This window comes from Sinocyclocheilus grahami, unplaced genomic scaffold (genome assembly GCF_001515645.1).
Source record: "Sinocyclocheilus grahami isolate Dianchi unplaced genomic scaffold, SAMN03320097.WGS_v1.1 scaffold148.1, whole genome shotgun sequence".
Lineage (NCBI taxonomy): Eukaryota > Metazoa > Chordata > Actinopteri > Cypriniformes > Cyprinidae > Sinocyclocheilus > Sinocyclocheilus grahami.
Window position 1 is genome coordinate 381,961 of NW_015505327.1, and position 8,515 is coordinate 390,475.

At 44.2% G+C, this 8,515-nt stretch overlaps 1 pseudogene; it reads right to left on the reverse strand.

Annotated features, from left to right (window-relative positions):
- Positions 1-8,515, reverse strand: part of LOC107591952 (mitochondrial Rho GTPase 1-A-like) — a 40,851-nt pseudogene that overhangs the window by 23,818 nt on the left and 8,518 nt on the right.

The following is an 8,515-nucleotide window of genomic DNA, read 5'->3' on the forward strand; positions in this document are numbered from 1 at the left end:
CACATTATATAAAGGTTAGAAATTGATTCACATTTCAGTGAGTGAAATAAGTATTTGATCCCCAAGCAAAACATGACTTAGTACTTGGTGCCGAAACCCTTGTTGGCAAGCACAGAGGTAAGATGTTTTTTGTAGTTGGTCACCAGGTTTCCACACATCTCAGGAGGGATTTTGATCCACTCCTCTTTACAGATCCTCTCTAAATCCCTAAGGTTTCTTGGCTGCCATTTGGCAACTTGAAGTATCAGCTTCCTCCACAGATTTTCTATAGGATTGAGGTCTGGAGACTGGCTAGGCCACTCCATGACCTTAATGTGCTTCTTCTTGAGCCACTCCTTTGTTGCCTTGGCGGTATGTTTCGGGTCAATGTCATGCTGGAAGACCCATCCATGACCCATCTTCAGTGTTCTGGCTGAGGGAAGGAGGTTCTCATCCAAGATTTTACAGTACATGGCCCTGTCCATTTGCCCCTCAATGCGGTGAAGTCGTCCTGTACCCTTAGCAGAAAAACAGCCTCAAAGCATATTGTTTCCACCTCCGGGCTTGACTGTAGGGATGGTGTTCTTGGGGTCATAGTCAGCATTTCTCACCCTCCAAACACGGCGAGTCGAGCAAATGCCAAAGAGCTCAATTTTAGTCTCATCTGACCACAGCACTTTCTCCCAAGCCTTCTCTGAATCATTTAGATGTTCTTTGGCAAACTTTAACGGGCCTGTACATGTGCCTTCTTGAGCAGGGGGACCTTGCGGGCGCTGCAGGATTTCAGTCCATTGCGGCGTAGTGTGTTACCAATGTTTTACTTTGTGACTGTGGTCCCAACTGCCTTAAGGTCATTAACAAGCTCCAGGGCTGATCCCTCACCTTTCTCATGATCATCCTTACCCCATGAGGCAAAATCTTGCACGGAGCTCCAGACCAATGCCGATTGATGGTTTTGTATTTCTTCCATTTCCGAATAATCGCACCAACAGTTGTCTCCTTCTCACCAAGCTTCTTGCGGAAGGTCTTGTAGCCCATTCAAGCCTTGTACAGATCTGCAATCTTGTCTCTGACATCCTTTGACAGCTCTTTGGTCTTGCCCATGGTGGTGGGAGAGGTTGGAATGGAAGATACAGATTGTGTGGACTGTATCTGAATTAGGATCGAGTCAGTTAGAAATACCAAGGGTTCACACAAAACAAGGGGAGTCCGCTTTTAGTTATTATGCCGCCCGCAGTTGGAATCAGCTTCCAGAAGAGATCAGATGTGCTAAAACATTAGTCACATTTAAATGCAGACTCAAACCTCATCTGTTTAGCTGTGCATTTACTGAATGAGCACTGTGCAATGTCCGAACTGATTGCACTATATTTTATGTATAATCATTTTCTATTCTTAACTGTTTTAAATTCATTTTAAACCTCTTAAATCAATTTTTAAATAATTTTCAAAGTTTTAAATTCCTTGTTTTATTGTTGTGATTATTTTTTTATTTCTTTGATGTAAAGCACTTGTAAATTACCATTGTGTATGAAATGTGCTATATAAATAAACTTGCCTTGCCTTGGACAGATGTCTTATACACCTAACGAGATGACATTAGGAGTAACTTCTCAGCGGTTGCATTTATTTTTTCTGCTCAAGAACAGCTCACTCGAACAGCACTTCAACAACAACTCCCTTTCTTAAAAGGGAACATACCTAATAACCATCTATGTATGTGTTTGCTGGTGCTGTGTGAATTGTGGCTATTAATCAGTAATGTGTGTGATGCTGGTAACCATGGATGGTGGAACCATGGAAATCTACAAATAATATAGTTGAACTAGGTCACTTTAGTAAAAACATGGTTCATCTTCATAAGGGACTGCCACTGAAAGGCTGTTGCACGCATAAAATGCAATCTTTTTAATCTGACCATGTATGATTTATATTAACATTACAGAATAAAACATGATCAGTATGAACTTTTAATGTTCAATTTAACTAAATGTAATTGCACAAACTATAGGCTACAATTTCAATTTGTTTATTGTGAAATAACTCAAAAAAAATTTTTTCTGTCCTCTAATAAACATTGTTCTGGGCTGTGTATATATGACCTATTTGAGCACCATTATCTCAGAGGTTCACCATATGAATGAATTGGTCATAAACCCCATTATGACGCGTTTATGCTATTGGACCTAGTTGAAACACGCACCAAGCGGGGAGGGGCTCTTACTCAGCCGCTCTAATGTGTTCATTGAGCAGTACAAAGGAAGGGAGGCGGCGAGCCCGGCACCTGTGAATGTTGTAACCATAACTCGCTGATGAAAGGGGCCAATGGCCGCGATAGAAAGTGATAGAAAGGTGACGAACTTGGTCGCTTATGGGTCTAACATGACTGACATATGCAGTGTGCACGGCTATAAGGCAGCTCGCCAAAATGAAGCGGCTAGCCCCGGGTTCATTAAAGTAGTGCAGAAATATACTTTAAGCGGTCTAGCGGACCTAGTTGAAACACCGCACCCAAGTACAGGGAAAGGGGCCTACCAGCTTAATTGTAAGTGAAGCATCATTCTGATTGGTTGTATAACAGCAGATAGCAAATTGAATGGGCTACATACCTTAAGCTTAGCTCTCCTGTACATACAGAATCCGAGAGGCTTGCGAAGAAATATCCAGATTGTAGAATCTGGCATCTGGCAAAAGTGTTTGGCGAAGCCCATGTAGCTGCAGAGCAAATGTCCTCAATGGGTATATCCCATTAGTCCCAAGCCCATGATGAAGTAATCACTTGTGTGGAGTGGGCGCAAAGATCTATAGGGCACTCCACATTCTGTAAACTGTAAGCCAGAGCTACTGCATCCACAATCCAATTGGGAAAACCTCTGCTTTGAAACAGGCAGCCCTTTATTGTTATCCTCAGTGGGACTGTCCAGGGTGGCCCCGTCAGCAGTTCTAGCAGGTCTGGAAAGCAGGGCTGCGTGGGCCATTTCGGCGAGACCAGCAGCACTGTTTCCTTTTCATCCCTGATCTTGCACAGCATTTGATGAATGAGTTTTACTGGCGGAAATGCATATTTGCATGCTCTCGGCCAGCGGTGGGTGAGTGCATCCACTCCCAGGGTCGATTGTTCCATTTGGGAAAAGAATAAAGGGCAGTGAGTGTTCTCTGCCGATGCAAAAAAGTCCATCTCCACTGGCTCGAATACGTTCCAAATCATACTTACTGTTTGAGAGTGTAACCTCCATTCTCCTTTGAATATACCCTCTCTCGACAGCATGTCCGCTCCGCAGTTCAAGTGGCCGGGGACATGGATAGCTCGAATAGATAGATGAAGCTGATCTGCCCACAACAGGAGAGTTGTCATGAGCCTCAAGAGGGAGTGTGAGTTGATGCCCCTTTGCGATTTATGTACTCTACCACTGCCATGTTGTCCAAATGAATGAGAACATGCTGGTGGTGAACTTTAGCATAAAATTGTTCGAGGGCTAGATGAACCGCCTTCAATTCCAGGAAATTTAGGCGCCACGTCTTCTCCGTGTACGTCCAAACACCGAAAGCTGGGCTGGACAGTTTTGCATTTGCTTATCTGTCCCATCATCACGCTCCGTCTGTACAGCACAGCGCTCATCCAAGGGGACATCGCTTCCAGACATCTGCGAGTCACCAGCCAATCGAGTCATCGATCCCAAATGCCAGGTGTGCACCGGGAAGCAGGCTTTCAACCAAAGCTGGAGCAGGCACATGTGGAGCATACCCAGGCGACACACCACCAAGGCTGCCATCATCAGACTAAGTGCTCTTTGAAAATGTTTTAATGGTAATGACTTCCCTTTTTGAACGCTGCGAGAGAGTTCATAACCGTCTGCATGTGTTCCGGCAGCAGGTGGGCCTGCATAGAGAGAGAGCCAAGGCTCACACACTGGAATGAAATACATTGTTAATACTATCTGGATATAGAAGTACGCATCTTTGAGAGCCACAGAAATGAACCAACCCACTGGCCAAGCTAGCAAGAGGATTTCTTTTAAAGTGATCGTCCTGAATGAGCACTTTGCCAGGGCTCGATTCAGTTGGCACAGGTCCAGGATAGGACGAAACCCGCCGTCTTTCTTGGAAACCAGAAAATAGCGACTGTAAAACCCACTCTCACGCTCTTCGGGATGAACTATCTCTAGCGCTCCTTTTGCAAGCAGGTTGTGAATTTCTGCTTTCAGAAACGGGGCGTTTTGAGCATGAACTGCATATATCACCACACCATTGAAGCGGGGTGGTCTGCAGGCAACTGCAATGTGTATCTTTTTTCTATAATACTCATAACCCAACTTGATGCACTTGGCAGTGCCCTCCTTTTTTCTGCATAGAGTGTGAGAGGTGTCATTGTTATGTGATAGCTCGTTGGCGGGGGGCTGAGAACCGTCCGCACAGCGAGTGTGAGTGGTAATTGGAAGAGGAAAACAGCTCTTTTTGTGAGGTTATTTTGTTTTTATTGCACAAAAACAACAGTATAATTCAGAACACTTGGTGTCAGGGTTCTGTCACTTCGGTCTAGTGTAATTCATGGTTTTGTGACAGAGCCCTGACACTCCCGTCATGTCATTGTTTTCATGTGAGTGTGCGGCTTCGAGAGTGCTCGAGCCGTGCGCTCTCATCTGCATGTACTGTTTCATGTTGGAGTGTGGTGTTCGGATCTCGGCACTCAGGTCTTGAGTTTCGGTTTCGTTTCGGGGTCCGGACACTCGCACTCCATGTTCTGTCTGGTTGTGGGAGCGGGCGGTCTCGAGTTCGCTCAGCCGTGCGCTCTTCTGTCCACGTGTGCTTTTCTTGTTGTCTTGTGTTGTTGCACGCAGCTCGTGCTTTCGGCTGCGTGCTTTCATGTCATGTTTTGTCCTGTGCAGCTTGGTTTTTTGCTGGCTGCGTGCTATCTTGTCTTGTGTGAACACGCGGCTTGTGAGTTTTCTCATTAGCTGCGTGTTCGTGTCTTTTTGTTGAAGCACATGGCTTGTGATTTGTTTTGCTGGCCATGTGCTTGTGTTTTGTTTTGTGTGAGCACATGGCCTTTGTCTTTGTTTCCTGTGTGCCATGTGCTCTCATGTCGATTGTCTTGACCCCACCCATCTTGTTACCTGATTATTGGTTAATTTGCCCCACATGTGTTCCCTCGTTACCCTCCTCATTTGCTCTCCATTTATTCTCCTTGTGTTTGCAGTCCTGGGCCAGTTTGTCACCGTATCTCCCTGGATGTGTCGTGTCGTGTCGTGTCGAGATCCTGCCTTGCCAAGCCTTGCCAGCCTGTTTTTCCCCCACGGGGTAGTTTTTGTTGTCTTTTTTGTTTTATTTTATTAATAAAGCCCTTATCTTCCCGCACTATTGAGTCCTCGCTCCATCCTTCATCCCCAGCCCTGACATCTTGGGTCCTTGTGTCTGACTGAAGGCTCCGGTTCCCTGGCCTGGTAAACTTGCAGCACAGCCATCGTGTGAAGGGCTGAAGCTGCTTGGCTGGCCGCTGTGTAGGCCTTCCCAGTTGTGTTGGCGGTAGTGCGGCATGCCTTGTTGGGGTGCACAAACCGAGGACTTGACTTTCATACACATGTATGTCCAATGGTTTCCGGGAGCCAGAGCGCCTGACATCTTGGCAAATTTAAAAGTGCTGGCTAATGCTAAACGTAAATTCAGTAAGATTGTTATTCACACCGGCGCTAATGATGTTTGACTTCGCCAGGCGGAGATCACTAAAAATAACATTAAAGTGGTGTGTGAACTTGCAAGTACGATGTCAGACACTTTAATATGTTCTGGTCCCCTCCCTACTTACCGTGGTGATGAGATACATAGCAGCATGTCATCACTCAGTGGCTGGATGTCTAGTTCACACTGCATGATTGTAGCCCGATTTTTCACTCGTTGACAGGTTTTGCGAAATCGCCGACAAATGCCCGAAATCGGAGGCAAATCGGTGCTCGTTCACGTGAGTGACAATCACGCAGTGTGAATTATCAAAGATGCGATCTGACACGTCGCCGATGCCCACAAAATATTTGGCATGCTAAATTTCTGGAGCTGTCGGCGATTCACGCTGTGTGCAATGATTTCTGACTGAAAACTACATCGGCGATGACCTACAGCCAATGAGAGACCAAGATACAGGACAGAGGGAAGTTCGGGGAGGAGTTATAGACCAGAATATCAGTATTTGAATAGATATATAAACAATTACTGTATATACATTTGCTTGACCAGCCACAACATCAGCATAACAGTTACTGCAAATTTATTTACCTCCAACTCTCTTTGCAGAACACCCAATCCCTGTTCCCTGCATCTCTCTCCTGCATAATCTGTTTTTCTTTTTCTCCTTGTAACGTTAGCTGGAAATCAGCTCACAGACAATTTGCGGGATAAACGGCTATATATATTTTTTTTTTAATTATTCCAGTCTCGCTCGAGAACTCCGGTCTAACGCACGCGGGTTCTCGCGTTATTTCCTTATTACTTCTCGCGTGTGTTTTGTTGTGAAACGTAGTTTGCGGACCAGACAGAGCTGTCGGCAATTCTTCCTATTGTGAAGTTATGCAATGTGAAACCCCCTGTCGCCGATCCATCGTGCAATGTGAACACAGTAGCAACTGAATGCTACCCCAGATAGTCACGCAGTGTGAAAACAACGGCGATCCGACGAGTTTGAAAATCATGCAGTGTGAACTTGGCATTGGTGGTGCCCGCAAAATAACATAGGTTTCATAGACAATTGGACGAGTTTTTGGGGCAGACCTGATCTGTTGAAAAGAGATGGTCTTCATCCCTCCTGGGGTGGTGCCGCTCTTCTCTATAGAAATATGGCACATAGTCTTAGAGTCTGTACTTGAATAACTGGGGCCCAGGTCAGGAAGCAGACAGACTGGCTAAACCGACCGTCTGCTAGCTGCCTCACGTCACAGAAATCAGTTAATTCTCAGCACATAGACTCTTTCACCTAGGTATCACACTATAGAGACTGTGTCTGTTCCCCGAACTAGAAAATACAAAAAACGTCCAAACCAAATTAAGAGTAACAATTTAATTGATGTTCAACAAATAAAAAACAGATGTAATACGTATAAACAAATGATAAACCTTGGCTTATTGAATATCAGGTCCCTTTCTACGAAAGCACTTTTTGTAAATTAAATTCTACTCCTTGTTACAAGTATGGTAGAACCATCACTTCTACCACAAAATATTGCTTTGTAAGTAATCTTCCTGATTTATCTCAATTCCTCAGCATATCCAATACCTCAGAACAACTTGATGATGTAACAGAAACTATGGACTCTCTCTTTTCTAGCATTTTAGATACGGTTGCTCCTTTACGCTTAAGGAAGATTAAGTTAAACAGTCTGACACCGTGGTATAATGAGCACACTCGCACCCTAAAGAGAGCAGCCCGGAAAATGGAGCGCAGGAGAAAAACTAACGGAATGCATAGTCGATATAAAAAACTGGATGACGAGTAATTTCTTACTGCTAAATTCTGAAAAGACAGAGGTGTTAATTATAGGACCTAAAAACTCTGCACGTAAAAACCTAGAACACTGTCTAACACTTGATGGCTGCTTTGTCAATTCTTCGTCATTAATTAGGAACCTAAGTGTGCTATTTGATAGCAATCTTTCCTTTGAAAGCCAAGTTTCTAGCATTTTTTAAACTAATCTGTCTAACTAATCCATCTAAAAAATACATCTAAATTACGACCTATGCTCTCAATGTCAAATGCAGAAATGTTAATCCATGACCTCAAGGTTGGATTATTGTAATGCTTTATTAGGTGGCTGTTCTGCACGCTTAATAAACAAACTCCAGATGTTCCAAAATGCAGCAGCTAGAGTTCTTACTAGAACCAGGAAGTATGACCATATTAGCCCAGTTCTGTCAACACTGCCCTGGCTCCCTATTAAACATCGTATAGATTTTAAAATCTTGCTTATTACTTATAAAGCCCTGAATGGTTTAGCACCTCAGTATTTGAACGAGCTCTTATTGCATTATGATCCTCCACGTCCACTGCGTTTTCAAAACTCTGGCAATTTGATAATACCTAGAATATCAAAATCAACTGCGGGCGGCTGATCCTTCTCCTTTTTAGCACCCAAACTCTGGAATAACCTACCTAATATTGTTTGGGAGGCAGACACACTCTGTCAGTTTAAATCTAGATTAAAGACCCATCTCTTTAACCTGGTTTACACATAACACACTAACACATTTCTAATATTCAAATCCGTTAAAGGACTTTTAGGCTGCATTAATTAGGACAACCGGAACCGGGAACACTTCCCATAACACCCGATGTACTTGCTACATCATTAGATGAATGGCATCTATGCTAATATTAGTCTGTTTCTTTCTTATTCCGAGGTCACCGTAGCAACCAGATCCAGTCTGTATCCAGATCAGTTGGTCACTCCAGTCACCCGGATCCAGTCCCTATACAGCCCAGATGGTGGATCAGCACCTAGAGAGGACTTCTACAGCCCTGAATGTCAGCGGAGATCAAGACAACTAGATGAGC